The sequence below is a fragment of the Sciurus carolinensis genome (genome assembly GCF_902686445.1).
Source record: "Sciurus carolinensis chromosome 14 unlocalized genomic scaffold, mSciCar1.2 scaffold_115_arrow_ctg1, whole genome shotgun sequence".
Taxonomy (NCBI): Eukaryota; Metazoa; Chordata; class Mammalia; order Rodentia; family Sciuridae; genus Sciurus; species Sciurus carolinensis.
This window is the reverse complement of record NW_025920107.1, coordinates 1,632,996-1,653,164: the sequence shown is the minus strand read 5'-3', so window position 1 is coordinate 1,653,164 and position 20,169 is coordinate 1,632,996.

Sequence of the window (20,169 nt, the reverse complement as noted above, 5' to 3'; positions counted from 1 at the left end):
GTATAACTGTTACATCAGCACTGGTGTCCAATAACTCTGTGATTGACTGCTCATTTTTTAAAAAAAAGGTTAATTTTCATCTATTTTCAGTAATAGGTAAACACACTTCTATAATACTGTAACCAGTGCAGGCCATATAGCCTATCTCTTATAATACTGTAACCAAATTCTGTATTTCCTCTTTCATTTAGGGGTCATTGGACAGTAATATAAGGAAGGACAATTAATTGAACTATGGAGGATCCTTTGGGGAGAATTAAAGGCATATGAGACAAACTTAAATGTCTACTACACCAGTGTAATCAGAATTGATCACTTCTGGAATTATAGATTTTCCTTCTTTAGCACTGTGAGAGTGGGGCAAAATTAAGCCAAAGTTACCTTTGGGTAGAGGCCCTTGACTTTGGGTAAGAATTTTATAAACTTCCACAGGTAGACATATTTGAGAATCTTCAGTAGTAAGCAAATCTAATCCTGTGCTCCCTCTAGTAGCATGAAAGGATTTGTGGAGGGAGCATCTGTGTGAACTGTAAACATCTGTGAGGGAGACATCTGCATCTGCAGATGAGAAGGGTTACCCTTCCTTTGCCTTGGGTCAGGAGGTGACCCATAATTAGTTTTCCTGACATGCCTGTTTTAGATCTGCATTGATTAGTCCAAAGAAATCCCTTAAGACAGATTGGGTATTTCTGATTGGGCTGTTTTTGCAGCCCCCTCTTTTTTTTAATCTTACAGTCCTTTAATAGATGACCAGGTTTTAACAATTGTAACAAAGTTTATCAAAGCCATGTCCACTCCTGGGAACTTGGGTGGGTGCAACCAAACTCTCTGGTCTGGTGAGGGGTGAAGGGGATTGGAAAATAGATTCACAAACACAGACCTTGAAGATTAAGCTGGGATCAGGTGGAGCTCTGCTCTCTGATGGAGATGCAACTCTAAAGACTTATGCCAGCAATCTTTATATACATCACATTATCAGATTAAAGACTATGCAATTCTTTATATTCAGGAAAGTTTCAGAAATTAGTACATCCTATGTAGTTTTTCTGTAGTTGCAATCCATAGTTGGAAAGTGCAATGATAGGAATTTTCATAGCTCTCAAGAAATTCCATTGTTAAAAGTTAGGATAAGGCAGACAGGAACCTGGAAAGCAGAGCTGGTGAAATAGTGTGGTTGTCCAGCATAAGAATTTCTTCTTTTCCTGGAGCTGTGCACCTGAGATGAAGATCAGAGCTAATAGGGCTCTTGAACAGAGCCTGCTCATTCAAGGCATTGCCACAGTAGCTAAGCATCCTGTGCCCTTGCACAGAAACATTCCCAGGCTCTTGGCATGCCACAGCTATGAAGTTATCAGAGACAATCTCAGTCAATGCTCTCCCATCCTCTGTCACACCTCTTCGCAGTAGGGGTTGGGTCCCATGGTGCCTCTTGTTTTTAGGAATGAAAAAAACATTTGCATTAATTTCTCATGAACAGTTACACCAACTCTGTGTGTCACTACCAAGCACAGAGACTGCGGGTGGGTGCAGGGCACTTCCTTGTGTACATGTAGGGTCAAACCTGCATGCTCTGGGTCCAAGACCCACAGTATTACCTTGCTGTGCCTTACCTGCATGGGTCCCACCTGGTCCACAGCACCTGAGCACCCTGTCCATGCAAGTCAGGCCTGCAAGCCCCACCCTGAGCCTGTCCTGAGATGCAGCTGTCTTCAGTGTCCTCCCCATTCCCTAAGGTCCAAGCCTGCATGGGAAGCTGCCAGATCAGCGCAAAATTGTAGGCAGGTGGGATGGACTTAAGCCAGATTTGAACTGCCTCTCTGGGCCTTCTGCTTTGGCACAAGTGGCATGCGTGAAGGGACCCTGAATGGGGAGTGGTGACTGCTGCCCAGGGAGAGGCGACAGTGAGCCAGTGCTCTTTATTTTCAGTGTGGTCAGGGTGGCGGTGGGCTGGTGGTGGCCACCAGGAGTGACCAGGCAACACTATCTCCTGCAGGGCAGCCACTGGGTCCCTGCTCACTCTAGCGCCAGGCCAGGGTCCTCTGTGGTTTAATATGGCACAGTGTACCCTGAACTAGCAGGCTGGGAAGGCTTTGGGGACCCTCCCAGCTGCAACCTGGAGCCCCAACACCTGGGATGCTGGAGTGAGGTGGTGGGTGGCCAAATTCGGCCCTGCCAGTGACGGATGTTGGGCGCTGCTGGCGCTTCAACTGCTATTGTTCTGGGACCCCTCGGAAACTTGGTGCGTGGTTGACACTGGTGCCACCAGGGTGCTTGGGCCTCTTTGTGGGCCAGGCATGGTAGACGGGGTTGGGGGTCACAGGCCAGGGCATCATCCTAGTGGTGTAGGGTGTGTGTGTAGGCTGGGTAGACTCCCCATCTGGGGTGGTCTCTGGGGTGCAACATCAAGAACTTGGCAAGCATGAGTTTCTGGGTTCTCACCTTTTCCTCAGAGTCACTGGGTCAGGATGGAGCAGTGGGTTGGTTAATGTGGTATGCCTTTAATACTTGAGGCATCCACAAGAGGAAAACTGAACTAGTGAGTGTGCACCATGTTGCTGCTTTTTTTCTTTAATCAAAGTCATGAAAAACCTTTAAAGCTACAACCCCACCCTCTGCTTCTTCAGAGAACATTGGAGACCCGTCCCATTACTCTGATTAATGGTGGATTTATTAGTGTCTGAGTCTCAGCACCACAGACTTGTTATTTAAGGATGACTGATATTCGGTGAAATTCAAATGTCAAGTGCCAGTCACAGCAACCCACCCTTTCAGTCCTCTCCACTGGGCCCTGTCTTCCATGTCCCCCAATGCCTTGTTTCTTATCCCAAGTGGGTGTTGTGTAATACCTGAAGCAAAACTTTCAGTGTCTGCATTTTTGCCAGTCCACTGTTTCTCCCTCTGTTGACTTCTATTTAGAAAACAGAGAGGTGAGTTCTAAAATAGGGAAGAAGGATCTGCTGATTTCAAATGACCTTTTGAAAATGGAGATGCAATCTCTTGTGCAAGAGCTTTCCAACTTAAATCTGAATTTCCCACCTATACTTTACCAACCTGCTAGGTAGCATCTTCTTTCCCAGAAGTTTGCTCTTTAAAAATGTTAATACTTCTATTTAATGGGGTCTTGGAAACGTATAAGTGAACCTGTTTTGCTGCTAGCTGCTTTAGAAAACTTAACTGTAGTGTATTCATTAAGTGTATCCTGAAATACTACCACACTAAGAAACTGCTTACTATGGGTTTAATGGAAGTTTCCAGCATTGGCTCTGTTCTATGTCAGGTGAAGGTGATTAAGGTGAGTCAGTGATTTCCATTTGATAACATTTTAAAGGTCTGAATTCAATTATGTTCAGATAGCTTGACAACATAACTTTTAAATTAATGCTTATCTTATGTTTTGGAGTCATTTTCCTCCCTCAGGCTTTCATAAATGTATCCTTTCATGTTTTACTACATGAAAATAAATTGCTCTACTTCTAGTTAACTCTTCCATTACTTATAAAATGTTTATTTCATGTATCTGTGATTTTTGCTTAATAATTTAGTCTGTGAGAATATAATTGAATCATTTTAAAAAATATAATGTGTGGATTGAAAAATTCATAGATATTCTTGGATTCACCATAATTAAAGGAACAATTTTTTCATATTTTTCTATATCATTACAAGCTCCATTAAAATATTAAGGGTTAAATATTTTCAAATATATTTTATTGTTTTCCTCCTGAACTTCTAAAGGAACACATGATTTCAAATTTATTTATTTTTAGAAATAAATGTGCATGCATTTTTATGTGAGCATTGTGCACTGTGAAGTAGAATTGAAGTGTATAATTAACTTGAGGAAAACAATATTTACTGAGAATAACATGGATGTACAACCAGTTTTGTTCCTAGAAGACATTTTTTGCAAACTATCTGGAAAGTATTTCTTGTGACTTTTGTATACATTTTTTCATTTTCTATGAATGTTTTACCAGGCTTCTAATGAAAATTTGGATAATTTTAGAATGATAATCACTTGTATATCAGTTCACTATGGTTCAATCATTTAAAGTTTTATTTATTAAAGTAAAGTGATTTTATTCTTAAACAATTGTAGATTTATATGGAGTCATGTTGAGAAAAAGAAAGACATCATTGGCTAACTTTATATAGAACCCCCCCTCAGGGTTCACACTGTGACATTAAAGATGATATAGCTCAGGTATAGACCATTTCCTTCTCAAATATCCCTCATGGTGACCTCTGAGCCACACCTATTTTCTCCTGCTGCCCTCCATACTACTCATGGTAACAATTAAGTCTTTTCTTTTTTTTTAATAAATTTATTATTTCAAGAATGTTTTACAAACAGAAATATACTATGGAAACTTTACTGATTTAAAAAATGTTGTAATTCTTTTGTGATTCATTCAGTTTGTTGTGTATATAATAAGGACTAACACATCTGTAAGAATTCCACCTGAAAACACTCAGAAACCACTCCTGATGTGGGAACTCACACAAGAGACTTTATTAAGTGGACAGACAGAGTGCCTGACCACAAGGGTGAGAGCAAGAATGGCAGGGGAGCCATTCTTAGGTAGTGGAATTTCATAGGCTAATAAGAATCCAACCAATGACTGATGAGAAATTTTGAGGAATAACAATCTGAATCAATGACTGACTAGAAAGTTCTTGGGCTAACAATCTAGGTTGTAAAATGGTGTAGAGGGGCCGAATAATGATGGCAGCAAAATGGCAGATCTGATGACAATATTCATCCCTTTTTGTTTTTATAGATTCCAGGGGTGGGACATTGGTCTTTCTTCTGTAGCTTCTTCCTGCCAGTGAGGGGTGAAGAGTCTCATTCCTGTAAAAAGGAAATTAGGGAGGTCTTTAGGTGGAAGGAGAGTTTTTGGAGTCAGAACTGTCAATAGTAAATTGCATGTATCAACTTTGTGTGTCAGGGCCTGGTAATCTTGAAGGAGAAGCAGTCGATTGACTGGTTGATAAACCTGTGTACATGATCTTTTAGGAATTTCTGTAGGCAATTTAGCAGACTTTCTCCTGTTTAGAAAGATCTGTAGGCCTTAAACAACTAAAAGTTTCTGACCCTTGCAGTTTCTCTTGATAGTTTTCAGGCACTTCTGCCTGCCTAAGAATCTCTTTTGTCATCTCCAGTCTTATTTATTCTTTGGGTTAACACAAGTATATATCTTAAGTTACATTTGACTATTGTTTCTTCTTTTAAATGTCCATGAATGGCTATGTTTGGTTTTAACTATTTTGTTAGTTGTTCAAGATAAAGCTGGTCAAACAGACTTTGTTCCTATCTACTGTTAAGGGTCAGTTGAGTTCCCACAAGGGACACTCATGGAGAACTTGAGTGCAGCTTATTAACTACTTTAGCTCCATTTGCTAGGTAGGATCTCCTTGATGAGTGGTTTCCTTTGGAAGCATCAGGGATGTCTCCCTTTTTCAATGATCCTCCTCTTTGAAGCAGGTGAACTGATCGGCTTTTTGTCCTCTAGTTGTCTCATTAATCTCCCTGATTGGGAGTTACAAAGCATGTTAGAGAAATTCTCCCCTTCCCTGGATTTAGGCTGACTCAGAGAGCAAAAGTCAAATATTGGTTTTCTTGGCACCTGTAATTAAATGTCAATCTCTGAGTCTGAGCTTAAACATCAAGCAAGCCAGTTTCACCAGTTATAAAGTAAGAGTACTGGGCTTTAACTTCAATGTTCATGACTTTACAGTCATTTGCCCCCTTTTACTTTATTGGGGTCCATATTATCTGTCTTATACAAGATGACTTATTGTCTCTAATTTAGGTTCTTTGTTCTTGAAGCAGTATTTCTTGAAAACATTAATCAGGCAGCAATTATAGAATTTAGAAAAAAATACAAAGTGGAATTAGCAACATTAAAAATATATATAGTTTGTCTAATAGGTATCTTGAATTTTGGTGAGCTATGTATTATATTCCCTGTTTGAGATAACAGTAATTCTACAATAAAAAACAGTCTTTTGAATATAACTTTAAATGAGCTGAAATTTGACTTATTTTGGAGTCACTCTAATACATAACAAGGTGGGAGGCAGAAACTTATCTCAGGTAAGGTGAGGCTCTTCACAAATCTTAGTTAAAGTGTTATAGTTCTGAAGCTGATCTTTACCTTTTCTTTAAACATGATTTTACAAAGTTTACATATGTTTTTTCCAGAGTCTACATGATTGTTAATTAACATAATATAACATTACATTCAAAACATAAATCAAGGAGAGGCTGAGAAAGCTTATAACTTTACTTCTGTGTGGCAAAATATTTTTTGTTTTCATTTTTCATGATGTTAACCTTTAAATAAATCAGGCACTCACTAACTTTTAGAAATACACTTACATTTAAATTTTTTATCTCAGTGTAAAAAGTAACATAAATTTTCCATGTACCCTATTGATAACAGGTCCTGTTATACAACATTAAATGATATAAGTATGTTCCCAGTAAAATTTACTATTCTTATAAGTTTAAAATTACCACTACAGTCAAGTTTGGTTTGGAAAACAGCATCTTGATAAATTTTCTGCTTTGAAGATATGTATACCTGGAAAATATGAACACATTTAATATACAAAGAAGAGTGGCCATTCCACAATTACCTTAACATTTTTATGTTAATCAAGTTTGGCTTTTAAAGAAAAATTTAGACTCTGTAACATAGTACAATACTCCAACTGTTGTTGTTTAACCATAATTGTATAAACTCTACATTTAAGGACTAATTGTTCTAAAGAATAAAAACAGACAAAATGTTCAGAGTAAATTAGTGTTTTTAAGAAATTCTTGTCATTTTATCATATAGATTTAACACTGGTTAATATTAACCCATTAATATTTGACCTTAGGGAAAAACCCTAAGCTTTAATGTATCATCTCACATACATCTAACCAATTTAGTTACACTGAAACTTGTAGAAATTTGCCCTTTACTTACACATAGACTTCTTAGCACTTACATATACCCTCATATATTTCAACACACACAGACTTACCCAGAAACATTTTTTCCTTCAACTAAATATATTTTCATACTTAAAACCTTTTACATTCTTTCCTATCTTTTGACCCCTTTTTGTTCACATTTTGAAACAACTCTTAGGAAATTTTGAATGTAGATAAACTACTCCATTATAATAAGAAAAAAATATTTTATGTTATTTATAGTGCTCTAATTGAAACACAGTTGAAACTTTGGATCCTCTTTGTATATGGAGTTCTACCTGTTAGGACTTAACTCCTAGTAACCTTGATTTTAGTGATGACACAAAGCAATTCTAAGCCCTTTTATTTACCACATTACCCCATGGACTTAAAGGAGTTAAGAGTACTCAATGTTATTTAAGTTAACATTATAATTGTGTAAATTAATCAGATGTCTCTAACAAACACATTGGAGTAATGTCATATGTGTCAAATCTACTTATTTTACTGCAAAAACCAAATAGCCATCAACAGTATTTGCCATCTCTTTTCTGTTGAAGAAAAGTCATAGAAACAATGGATTAGAGATTTTATAAACATCAACATTTTATTAGTTTGACCACCTAGAGAGAATTGTGAGTTAAGTAATTTTAAAGATATTTTACCTTCATTTGTTTACCCAATTTAAATTAAACCTTTTAAAATCACATGAATTTAAGATATTTGCATCCATTTTCTAAATTTTAATTTTATGAGTGCTCATTAATTGTGTCAATTTTGATATCATGTATATATTTTGATGCACATACATAGACAGACAACACAATATCAGACATGATATATACATAACAAAAGGAAAGCCTTCTAGTTCTTTGTAGGTGAATCTCCATTGCAATATTATAGATGTTTTAGAAAACAAATGTTAGCATTGAACAAAAAAATAGAACTGAGAGTATCACAGCCTTTGGGACAGGTGTCCCCTGTGTTTCTCCTTTGCTAGTAAAGCAATAATCCTTTTTCATTTTTCTCAGAACCATGTCCTCATTACTGGATTAGCATTACAGACAAGGAGCTAGCTTTCAGCAACAATTGTACAATTTTGCAGTTGGAGTTGTTCTGTCATAGATTCCAAGATGGCAGACTAGAGGGTGACTGCATCTCCTGTCACTCCAGAACTCAGGATTCAAGAAGGGGAGGTATTGAGAGACTCAGACCAACTCAGAGCTGCTAGGTGAGCCTCTCCCACTGGGCGAAGCTTGGGTCAGGGGGCAGGCCTGGACTGTGGGCAGCTTCTTGGAGCAGGTCCACCCAGTGAGAGGCTTTCCACACACAGCCAGAACCTAGTGCAGACCCAGTAGTGGGGCCCAGTCTGCAGGCAGCTTCTCAGACAAAGGAGGGGCAGCAAGAGACTTCCCCAAGCATCCAGGCTCCATCCCACAGCAGGCCCAGTACACAGGAAGCTGCTCAGAGCAGGCCTGCCCAGTGAGAGGCTTTCTGCACACAGTCAGGACCCAGTCCCAGACCCAGCAGCAAGCCCTGGTCCACAGGCAGCTTCTTGAACAAGGGCAGGGCAGTGAGAGAATACCCCTAGCAGTCAGACTCTATTGGGTGGCAAGTTGTGTCCACAGGCAGCTGCACATAGCAGGCCCGTCCAGTGAGAGGCTTTCTGTGCACAGCCAGCTCCCACATCAGGACCCAGCAGTAGCTTTCTTTAAGAGCATGGCTTATCAAGTTCCTCCAAGACTTCAGACTACTGAAGGCTAGGAGGTGTTATATGGATATCAACAGGGACAATATAAGACAGTAGAGAAAATTTGCAGTATCTCAGAGTCCCACTGATATTTGACCAATATGAGAAAACAAGAGAAGAAAATGCCCACAAGAAAACTAGATGCTATATCAATAAATCCCAATGACAGAATGGCAGAAGAAATGTCAGAAAGGGAGTTAAGAATGTACATATTTAAAATATCAGGGAAGCAAGTGAGGAGATGAAGGAGCAAATGCAGGCATTGAATGAGGAGATGAAAGAGCAAATGCAAGCATTAAATGATCACACCAATTGACAGTTAAAAGAGCAAATACAGGAAGCAAAAGATCATTTCAATGAAGAGTTAGAGATACTTAAAAAAAACCAGAAATCCTTGAAATGAAGGAAACAATAAACCAAATTAAGAACTCCATAGAAATCATAACCAATAGGATAGAACACCTGGAAGACAGAACCTCATTGAAGAAAAAATATTTAATCTTGAAAACAAAGTTGACCGAACAGAGAACATGGTAAGAAATTATGAAGAAAAAATATACAAGAATTAATAGATATCATGAAAAACCAAATTTAAGAGTTATTGGGATTGAGGAATGCACAGAGAAACAAACCAAAAAAAATAACAACCTATTCAATGAAATAATATCAGAAAATTTCCCAAATATAAAGAATGAAATGGAAAATCAAGTACAAGAGGCTTATAGGACTCCAAATATACAAAATTACAACAGACCCACACCAAGGCTCATTATTATTAAAATACCTAACATACAAAATAAAGAGAGAATTTAAAAGGCTGTGAGAGAAAAGAATCAAATACATTCAGGGGGAAACCAATATGAATATCAGCAGATTTTTCAATCCAGACCCTAAAAGCTAGAAGGACCTGGAACAACATTTATCAAGCCCTGAAAGAAAATGTATGCCAACAAAGAATCTTACACCCATCAAAACTTACCTTAAGATTTGACTTTGAAATAAAATCATTCCATGATAAAAAAAGGCTAAAAGAATTTACAAAAAGAAAGCTGGTATTACACAACATTCTCAGCAATATATTTCATGTGGTAGAGATGAAAAACAATGATGCAAATCAGAAAAGGGAGGAACTAGACTAAAGGAATAGCCAAATAAAGGAGAAACCAAGTCAAGTAAAAAAAAAAATGAGCCAAATGACCAGGAATACAAATCATATCTCAATAATAACACTGAATGTTAATGGTCTGATCTCATCAATCAAAAGACATAGACAAGCAGATTGGATTAAAAAGAAAGATCCAACAATATGCTGCCTGCAACAGACTCATCTCCTAGAAAGATATACACACAGGCTAAAGGAGAAAGAATGGGAAAAAACATACCATATACATGGACACAGCAAAAAAGCTGTAGTATCCATCCTCATTTCAGATAATGGGACTTCAAACCAAAGTTAGTAGAAGGAATAAAGAACATTACATACTGCTTAAGGGAAGCATAAATCAGCAAGACATACCAATCATAAATATTTATGCCCCAAACAGTGGCTTATCCATGTACATCAAACAAATTCTTCTCAATTCCAGAAACCAAACAGACCACAACACAATAATACTAGGTGATTTTAACACACCTCTCTCAGCACTGGATAGATCGTCCAAACAAAAATTGAACAAAGAAACCATAGATCTTAATAACACAATCAATAACTTAGACTTAACAGACATTTATAGAATATACCATCCAACAAAGAGTGAATACACTTTCTTCTCAACAGCACATGGATCCTTCTTTAAAATAGACAATATTTTATGCCACAAAGCTACTGTTAGCAAATACAAGAAGATAGAGATACTACCTTGTACTCTATCAGATCATAATGGATTGAAATTAGAAAAAAATGACAGAATAAAAAACAGAAACTTCTCCAACACCTGGAGATTAAATAATACACTATTATATGATGAGTGAATAACAGAAGATATCAGGAGGAAAATAAAAAAATTCTTAGAAGTAAACAAAAACAAAGACATCATATTAAAATCACTGAGACACTATAAAACCAGTACTCAGACAAAGATTTATTTAATAAAGTGCATTAAATAAAAGAAGAAAATATCAACTAATAAATGACTTAACACTACAGTTCAAAGCCCTAGAAAAAAAAAGAAGAAAAGACCAACACTAAAAGTAGCAGAAGACAGGAAATAGTTAAAATCAGAGCTGAAATCAATAAAATTGAAACAAAAGAAACAATAGAAACAATTAACAAACTAAAGAGTTGTTTCTATGAAAATATAAACAAAATTGATAAATCCTTAGCCACACTAACAAAGAGGATAGAGAAAACTCAAATTACTAAAATTCAGAATGAAAGAGGAAATATCACTATGGACATGAGTGAAATACAAAACATAAGTAGAAGCTATTTTGAAAATCTATACTCCAACAAAATAGAAAATCTCAAAGACATCAACAGGATTCTAAAGACATATGAATTACCTAAACTGAACCAGGAGGACATACACAATTTAAATAGATCAATTTCAAGCAGGAAATAGAAGTCATCAAAAGCCTACCAACAAAGAAAAGTCCAGGACCAGATGGGTTATCAGCTGAGTTCTACAAAACCATTAAAGATGAGCTCATTCGAATACTCCTCAAAGTATTCCATGAAGTAGAAGAGGAGGGAACCCTCCCAAAATCATTCTATGAAGCCAATATCACCCTGACACCTAAACCAGATAGAGACACATCCAGGAAAGAAAATTTCAGACCAATATTCTTAGTGAACATCACCACAAAAATTCTCAATAAAATTTTAGCAAATCACATACAAAAATATATTTAAAATATAGTGCACCACGATCAAGTGGGTTTTATCCCAGGGATGCAAGGTTGGTTCAACATCCAGAAATCAATAAATGTAATTCACCATACCAACAGACTTAACATCAAGAAACACAGGATTATTTCCACAGATGCAGAAAAAGCATTTGATAAAATACAGCATACCTTTATGCTCAAAACACTAGAAAAAATAGGGATAGTGGGAACATTCATTAACATTGTAAACACCATCTATGCTAAACCCATGGCTAATGTCATTCTGAATGGTGAAAACAGAAAGTATTCCCCCTAAAAACTGGAACAAGGCAGGAATGCCCTCTTTCTCCATTTCTATTCAATATTGACCTCAAAACTCTAGTCAGAGCAATTGGACAGACCAAAGAAATTAAAGGAATATGAATAGGAAAAGAAGATCTCAGACTATCTCTATTTGCTGATGACATGAATATATATTTAGAGTAACTGGGAAATTCCAAAAGATAACTTTTAGAACTCATAAGTGAAATCAGTAAAGTAGCAGAATATAAGATCAATGCTCATAAATCTAATGCATTTTTATACATAAGTGATGAATCTTCAGAAAGAGAAATTAGGAGAACTACCCCATTCACAAAAGCCTCAGAAAAAAATAAAATACTTGGGAATCAATCTCACAAAAGAGGTGAAAGGCCTCTACAATGAGAACTACAGAACACTAAAGAAAGAAATTAAAGAAAACCTTAGAAGATGGAAAGATCTCTCATGTTCTTGGATAGGCAGAATTAATATTTCAAAATGGCCATACTACCAAAAGTGCTATACAGATTCAATGCAATTGCAATTAAAATCCCAATGATGTACCTTACAGAAATAGAGGAAGCAATCATTAAATTCTTCTGGAAGAATAAGAAACCCAGAATTGCTAAAGCAATTCTTAGCAGGAAGAGTGAAGCAGGGGTTATTGCAATACCAGAACTTAAACTATACTACAAAGCAATAGTAACAAAAATGGCATGGTTTGGTACCAAAATAGACAGGTAGATCAATGGTACAGAATAGAGGACATGGACACAAACCCAAATAAATACAATTTACTCATAGTAGTCAAAGGTGCCAAAAATATGCAATGGAGAGAAGATGGCCTCTTCAACAAATGGTGCTGGAAAACCTGGAAATCCATATGCAGCAGAATGAAACTAAAACCCTATCTCTCACCCTGCACAAAACTCAACTCAAAATGTATCAAGGACCTAGGAATCAGAACAGAGACGCTGCATTTTATAGAAGAAAAAGTAGGTCCAAGTCTTCAACATGTTGGCCTAGGATCAGACTTGCTTAAGGGAACTCCCATAGCACAAGAAATAAAAGCAAGAATCAATAACTGGTATAGATTCAAACTAAATAGATTGAAATCATGAAATTCTTCTGGAAGAATAAGAAACCCAGAATAGCTAAAGCAATCCTTAGCAGGAATAGTGAAGCATTGGGTATTGCAAGACCAGAACTTCAACTATACTACAAAACAGAATAAATCTCAGCAAAGAAAACTATCAGCCATGTAAAAAGAGAGGCTACAGAGTGGGAAAAAATCTTTGCCACTCATACTTCAGATAGAGCACTAATAGGTTTAAGATTATCTTGTAGAAACCCCAGTGGTAAATCTGCCAGAATGGAGTACCCAGATTCCATGGTGGAGACTGATGAATAGCCAAATCAGTGTCTAAGGCATCCCAAGGTCACAGACTAGTTGACTGGAGATGAGAAGATAGCACATGATGGGAGTTGTCACCCCCATCAGTGCATGTCAGGCAAAAGGCAAGGGGGTTAAGGACATGGTGGCAGGAATTTTGAGAGAAAAACTAAAGAGGAGACTCAATCCAGAGAGGAAATCTCCACCATAAAAATCAGGGATTCACCCATCAGATAAGGTCAACTAAGGGGGCCAACCATAATTGTAAAAGTCATGGCAAGTGGCACCCCTATTCCTCAACTGCCTCAGGGGTACTAGACCAACAGTCATGTCTCACTTCAGCAGAGAAGTGTTTAAATCAACCTATGGGAAACTTACCAATCTGAAACTGGTGGTGAATGTGCAACCAAGCATCAGGGCAAATGGAATGTGAGACCAGCATCAGAGGTTCTGGGGCAACAGATGGGATTCCTCTCATCTAATTGGCAGTAGAAGAGCCCATCGAAATCATGGCACAAATGAAAGCACCCAGAAACCATTCCTGATGTGGGAACACACACAAGAGATTTTATTAAACAGAGAGGTACAGTGCCTGCATACAAGGGTGTGAGAGAGAGAATGGTGGGGGAGCTATTCTTAGGTAGTAGAATTTTGTGGAGTAATAACAAGCTGACCAATGATTGACTAGGAAGTTTGTGGGATAACAATCTAGGTTGTAAGATGGTGGTGGGGCAGAACAATGGTGGCAGCAAAATATCAGATCTGATGCCAATACCATCTATAAACAACTTAATACAACCCAACAGGAAAAGGGAGGAGGGAAACACAGGCCATATAATATTCACAGGTGGGAGGGAAAACAGGAAGCTGAAGGACACAGCTGTTATAATTTCCTTAGATGAGGGTTCAGCAAACATGTTTCTAAAAGAACCAGATAGCAAAGAGGTAGGTTTTACAGGCTCCATAGTCTCTTCCACAACTGCTCAACTCTGCCCATAGAACTGAAGAAAATCTCAGCCAAGATGTAAACCAATCAGTGATGTACTCCAGTAAAATTTTAACTAGAGAAACACAAGACAGGCAGAGGGTGGGGCAATGTAGATTTGCCTTTTGGGCAATAGTTCGAGTACAGTAGCAGTAGTAGTAACAGAACAAGTAGAAAAGTAGTAGTAATTGTGATTTGCACATGCTGTTCAGAACAAAACCCCATTCTTGTAGGAAAGTAGAAGGAGCAAGTTATGAATGGGCAGTGAGCTCAGAACTGAGGCAGAGGCAAAATTTAAATTGAGGCCTGGGAGAATCAAGCCTGTGATTTTGTTCATGCCTTTATTGACTCTAAAATGTTCACCTCATTATCCAGGAAATTGGAAACTGGAAGATTGTTGTCCTGTCATATACTCAGACATACTGAGTTTCTGCAGAAGGAGACAAAGTCATGGGAGGTTAAGAGGTTTTCTAAAAATCAATTGTTGAAAGCAAAATTAAATCTATCTCTTGGTTCCTGTGCACCACTACTACACATGCCTCCAGTAATAGGAGCAGCAATTTTGGTATCTGCAGAGCACTTATGACATTCTTTAAATGTCCCATTTATTCTTCATAACAACCCTATGATAGAGACAAAACTGACTTCTCTGATCTCATAGTACATGTAAGAAATGAAGTCCAAGACAATAACTGATTTTCCAAAGATCATATAAACAAGAGGAGGTGGAGCTGAGATGTGATCCCTGGTTTTTTCTCTAAGCCCAGGTTCTGCACCATCAGACTGTAATGACTACAGCTTCCTATTTACTTCACTGTACTTTAGGGCTTGAGGGAGTTGCATTTCATCCCTAAGGAGTACTCAGAATTATCTGCAGTTTTGAAATAGTGATATGCTGAACTTGGAGTGTACAGCATCAAACAGGAATTAAGCAGTGACTGTGATGTCACCATAAAAATCATCTAAGGTCTTAAAGCTCTTAATACACTGCCTGCCTCCAAGAACAGCTAGAAGTAGTTTCTACAGGAGTTCCCTTTTAGGAACCATCTAGTCTTTTAGAATAAAATGTTTTCTAATAGTGTTAGCAGGTATCATTTTTCTCCTCCCATTCCCATTCTCTAAGCTCTTGAATAACTGGAGATTCACAAACAGACAAACAGTTTTAAGTAATAATCCACAGATTCTTGTCCCATTTACACAATTTCCTGAAGCTCTAACAGCCTGTAAAATCAACTGTGGACACCTGATCAGAAGACTGCTGAGACAGAGTAAAGGCAGAGAATTTTCATGGCCACAAGGATCCTTTGATCTGCCTTTCTATAGTCCACTCACCTTTGACACTCCATTACTTCACTAATGCCCAGTAACCTGCAATTTGCATATTTCAATATGTTCTATAAATGGAATCAACAGCAAGTTCTTTTATTAGTGACAATGATACATTACTAAGAAAAATGCTATGAAAATAAATTTAGTTCTTTTCACAAAATATTTCAGCCTTGCCTAGCATTTGTAGGATAGTTATCTAATCTTAGATTTTTTTTACTTACCCTACTTCCTTTAAGATGTAGAACCTTTAACAGTAGTAAAGACACAATTACAATAAGGCAAGTTTTGTACCCCCCAGGAGCTATAAACAGGAAGCTTGGTCAACCACATTGGTTTGACCAGGAACAAAGAAAAATTCACTGTAAAAACTGAGACAATCTAGGACAAACTAGACTGAGCTGGTTACCCTGCACTCGCACACACAACTTCTAGACATATGGTCTAAACAGTCTTTCTTTCATCCTCTTATCCTTTTTGGTGGTAAATGAATCCTTCAGTAACAGCAGAAATTTATAATAGAAAATATTCACAGTAAAGCAACAAAACCAGGAGACAAAGGAGATAGGTCCCAAGAATAAATCCTATTTCTCAAACATTTTCTTTAGTTAAAAATGTTAAAAGGGTAAAACTTTGTATGAAACAAGTTTCAACTTGTTTATTTTCCACCTGAATTTACTCCACTTGGAGACAAAAACATGGATTTTTATTTCTCTGATGTAATTTATTTTCATTACAAATCATACACTAAAAATTAGTATTATTTTACTTGAGACACAGCAAGGGTCAAATAATTTTGCACTCAAATAGGTTTTAAAATATGTGAACAACATTATTTAATTATCAAATTAAAACTATCACATCTAATTTTGAAGGTCCAAAGAGAAATCAAATGGATGTAGTTGTTTTCTGATGTATACATGTGTATCTGTGCAGTTGCACACATTTATAGGTAGATTACATAGCTTTAACATGTTAGCATGAGACACGTGGAGGACACAGAGGACAAAATATTTTTTGCTTCACTTTCAATGTTAATGTGTAAGGCAAGAAATGAAAGCAAAGAGAAGACAAGGTTCTCACTCCCAGTTCCATACCAAGGAACACACCAGGAGTTTTCTATGAACTTGTGATCCTTCTGCCTCAGCCTCCTGAACCACAGGGATTACAGGTGTGTACCACCAAGTCTGGCTCAGATAATATCTTTAAAACCCGCATAAACTACAACTCATCTCACAGAATTTCAGTACTAATAGTTCCTTTCTACATACTGTTATTAAGAATTTGAACTCTTGTTCACAAAAGGATTAAAGCAATAATTTTTACACTTCCAGATTGCATGAGGGTAGTCACATATACAAAATGAAATTTTTCTTTCTTAGAGTTGCTTGTACTAACAACAGAATAATTCCACCATTGTCCCTACCTTTGTTGGAAACATGCAAGGAAGTAATAATATAGAAGCCCCGACCCCTGATCTTCAGGGATATGTTCCAAGACCCCCAATGGATGTCTAAAACCATGAACACTACCACCACCCCCAGTAATTTTTTCTAGGTAGCTTCAGTGTTGCCACAGAGTACTGGAATTTATCCATTCTTAATGTTTTATGCCCTGGTGTCTCCTTTGTATCACTATCCATATGTTTTGCAGTCATTATTAAATAAAATAAGCTTATTTGATAAAAAATATGTGATAATGCAACAATCTAATAACATGGAGGTAGCATATACAGTATGGAGTCACCGGTCAAAGGTATGATTTATGTCCTCAGAGAGATGGAAGAAGATTTTATCCTGAGAGTCTGAGTCATGTGCCCAAGAACACAAGCTGTGATGTGTCAGAGACAGGATCCAAACCCATGCAGTCTGATTTCCAAGATCACATTCTTAGCTACCATTTTGATCATTTAATCTTTTGAATATTTACTAGTTATATATACCTAAAGATGTTAAGAAGAATAGTAAGATAACAAAATTATACTAAATCAGGGACATTTTCCATGAGCAATTCAAAAATAGTACTTTTTAAAATTTAATCACTAGATGCTATCAAAAATTCCATGACTGCCACAATTATTTTCTTCTTGCCAATGTAAAAAAGTGACTAAATTATACTCAGGGCACTTACAATTTATTCAATTTCATAAAGAGTGTAATAGGTGAAGGGCAAGCACTAAAGAGCTAGACAGTCTACCCAAAATAAACCATCAAAGATAAGCCAAAGGCAGGGTACCAATGCCTCTTTCTCTTAAAATTTAATAAATGTGAGTATTGTTTCACATTTATTTATACAGATAAAATTCTTAAATTTAACTGAAGTTTAACTCAGTAAGGTTATCCCACATAGAGAAATTTCAAACAAGATTATGATTTCTCTTTGTCCATTTTAAAATTAAGAAAATGTTAACAAATGTATTGAGAGTGACTTAGTTGTTCAATGTTCTTGGCATGAAAGATTTGCAGAGAGAATGCCAAATTCTACAGAGAATATGTAAATCATAACTTAGATCACTACATTGGGCAATAATGGTTTCTCAATGATTTCACAGATTGAAGGATAGGTGTTAAAAAGATCATGAGCACAGTCTTTACAAAGGTATTTTCTAAACACCAAAATAACTCAGCATAGACGATTCTCAAAATTGGTTCATGCATTAAGTTATAGACCACAACTATAAAATATAAACATTATATATATCACCATAGGACATAAACTATCTCTCAGATATCATAATTTGTCTTTTCTAATAATGGGCAATTCTAGACTGAAGAATGAAAGATCCATGCTCTCAAAAGTTAAGAAAATTCTGAGGATACCCCCTCACTTATAACATTCCAAGGTAAAACAGTGCATACAACCAGCAAGCAATAAAACAAAGCATTAAAACATGAGAAATCAACCTGGGTCTCAAGGTCACTTTTATCACTCTAACCCAGTATTCTCTCCATATTTATTCAGATCTCACACACTTCCATTCACTCTGAGACAGTAATGTGCCTCATCCACTTCCAAGGACTCTACCTCAGTGGCCACCCATCTTGCACAAGAGTGCCCAAATACATCAGCTGTTGAATTCAACTTTTAGTGGCCTACCTTTATCTCCTTAACACACTTGACCCTGCCTATGCCCAAATGATATCTTTTTTCCCATCTATAAGCTTCTGGAAGACCTGACCATGAAGAATTCCAATGCTCTGGCATGAGATACACATCACCTTGAGCTCCAAGTATAGCTCTTCTCTTGAGATTCTTTTCCAGGGATGAGAGAATAGCCTCTCCTCACATTCTTTATGTATGAGAATAAAACTTTGGTGACCAATATTTCTCCCCAAACACCTGGGATAAAAAGAGATATGATTAGATCATCATGATGAACACTCTTAAGTGCCAGTATAGACTGAATCCCAGTGATCCTTAGTTCTTCCTTAGATGTGACAGGCATCCTGGAGCATTATCAGAAGTTGTGCATAAGGACCATGCCTAGGTCTGGATTCAACTACATAGCCTTGCAAAATCTTCCCACTCCCTATTACAACATGTCCCTGGCCAGGATCAAAACACATATGCCATTTAGGGAATTTGGAGTTTTAAGAGTTAAATTTCATAGATTACATGAGCATAATTAGCTACTTCTTAAATGAGTGAGTGAACAAATGATGAAATGACCTGTATCTGACACTGAAGGACCAACAAAGAAACTAATAAAAGTCACTCATATTTGACTAGGTAATGAATTGCACATGAGATGCACAATTGTGACACCTCCCTAATTACCTAGTCAACATTAGAATGGCTTCAGTTTCCCAAGAACATCGTCACAGTGGGAGAAGGGAACGGGAGGGCCGATGGAGCACAATTCCTAACAGTCTGCAGTGGTAGGCAGCCCTTAGAAAAGCCTGAAAATTTATTTTGCAAAATCTACCTAAAACAGTTCTGAAGGACATAAGAAGCAGGTGACTCTGAATATTAATGTATTCATGTTATTCATGTGTCTAATTAGAGTGTAATCAGCAGAGATGGGCATGGAAATAATAATGTTACCACATGATGTTTACTTTACAGGTGAAAGTATGTTTTCCCATCTACAATTTTATTCAACAAATAAATACTTGCAATCATAACTCCAAGAACTTAGAAGGGCAGCTACTACTACCTTCATCTGAGATATCCCATTTTCTCAGCTTTGTTGAGACTTGCCCAAGGTCAACAAAGTCACTATTTTCAGGTTTGAGTCTGAATCTTTCATTCCAGTGTACTTCATTCGACACCACATTTCCAAATGTCAAGTGCTATCTTGTTTATTTATTAATTCAAGAAATACTTATCTACACTTATCTACTCTTCTGATAAATATTCACTGCTCAGTATGGGCAATCACTGTGGTTAAATTTCTGAGCCATGTCTTTGCCTCCAGAGATTACAGTTAGTACAATTAACCCAGAATTGCAACGTGTATACATAGATAGGGCAGCAATAAAGAATCACTATTTTATAGTACATAATAAAAGCACTTAAAATGCTTCTTGCTTATGACTATTGCCACTGCAAAACATTACATGGACACAAACTTAAGAGTTTGAAAAGAGAAAGGAATTATTCAACTAACATTCCAGGATTGATAA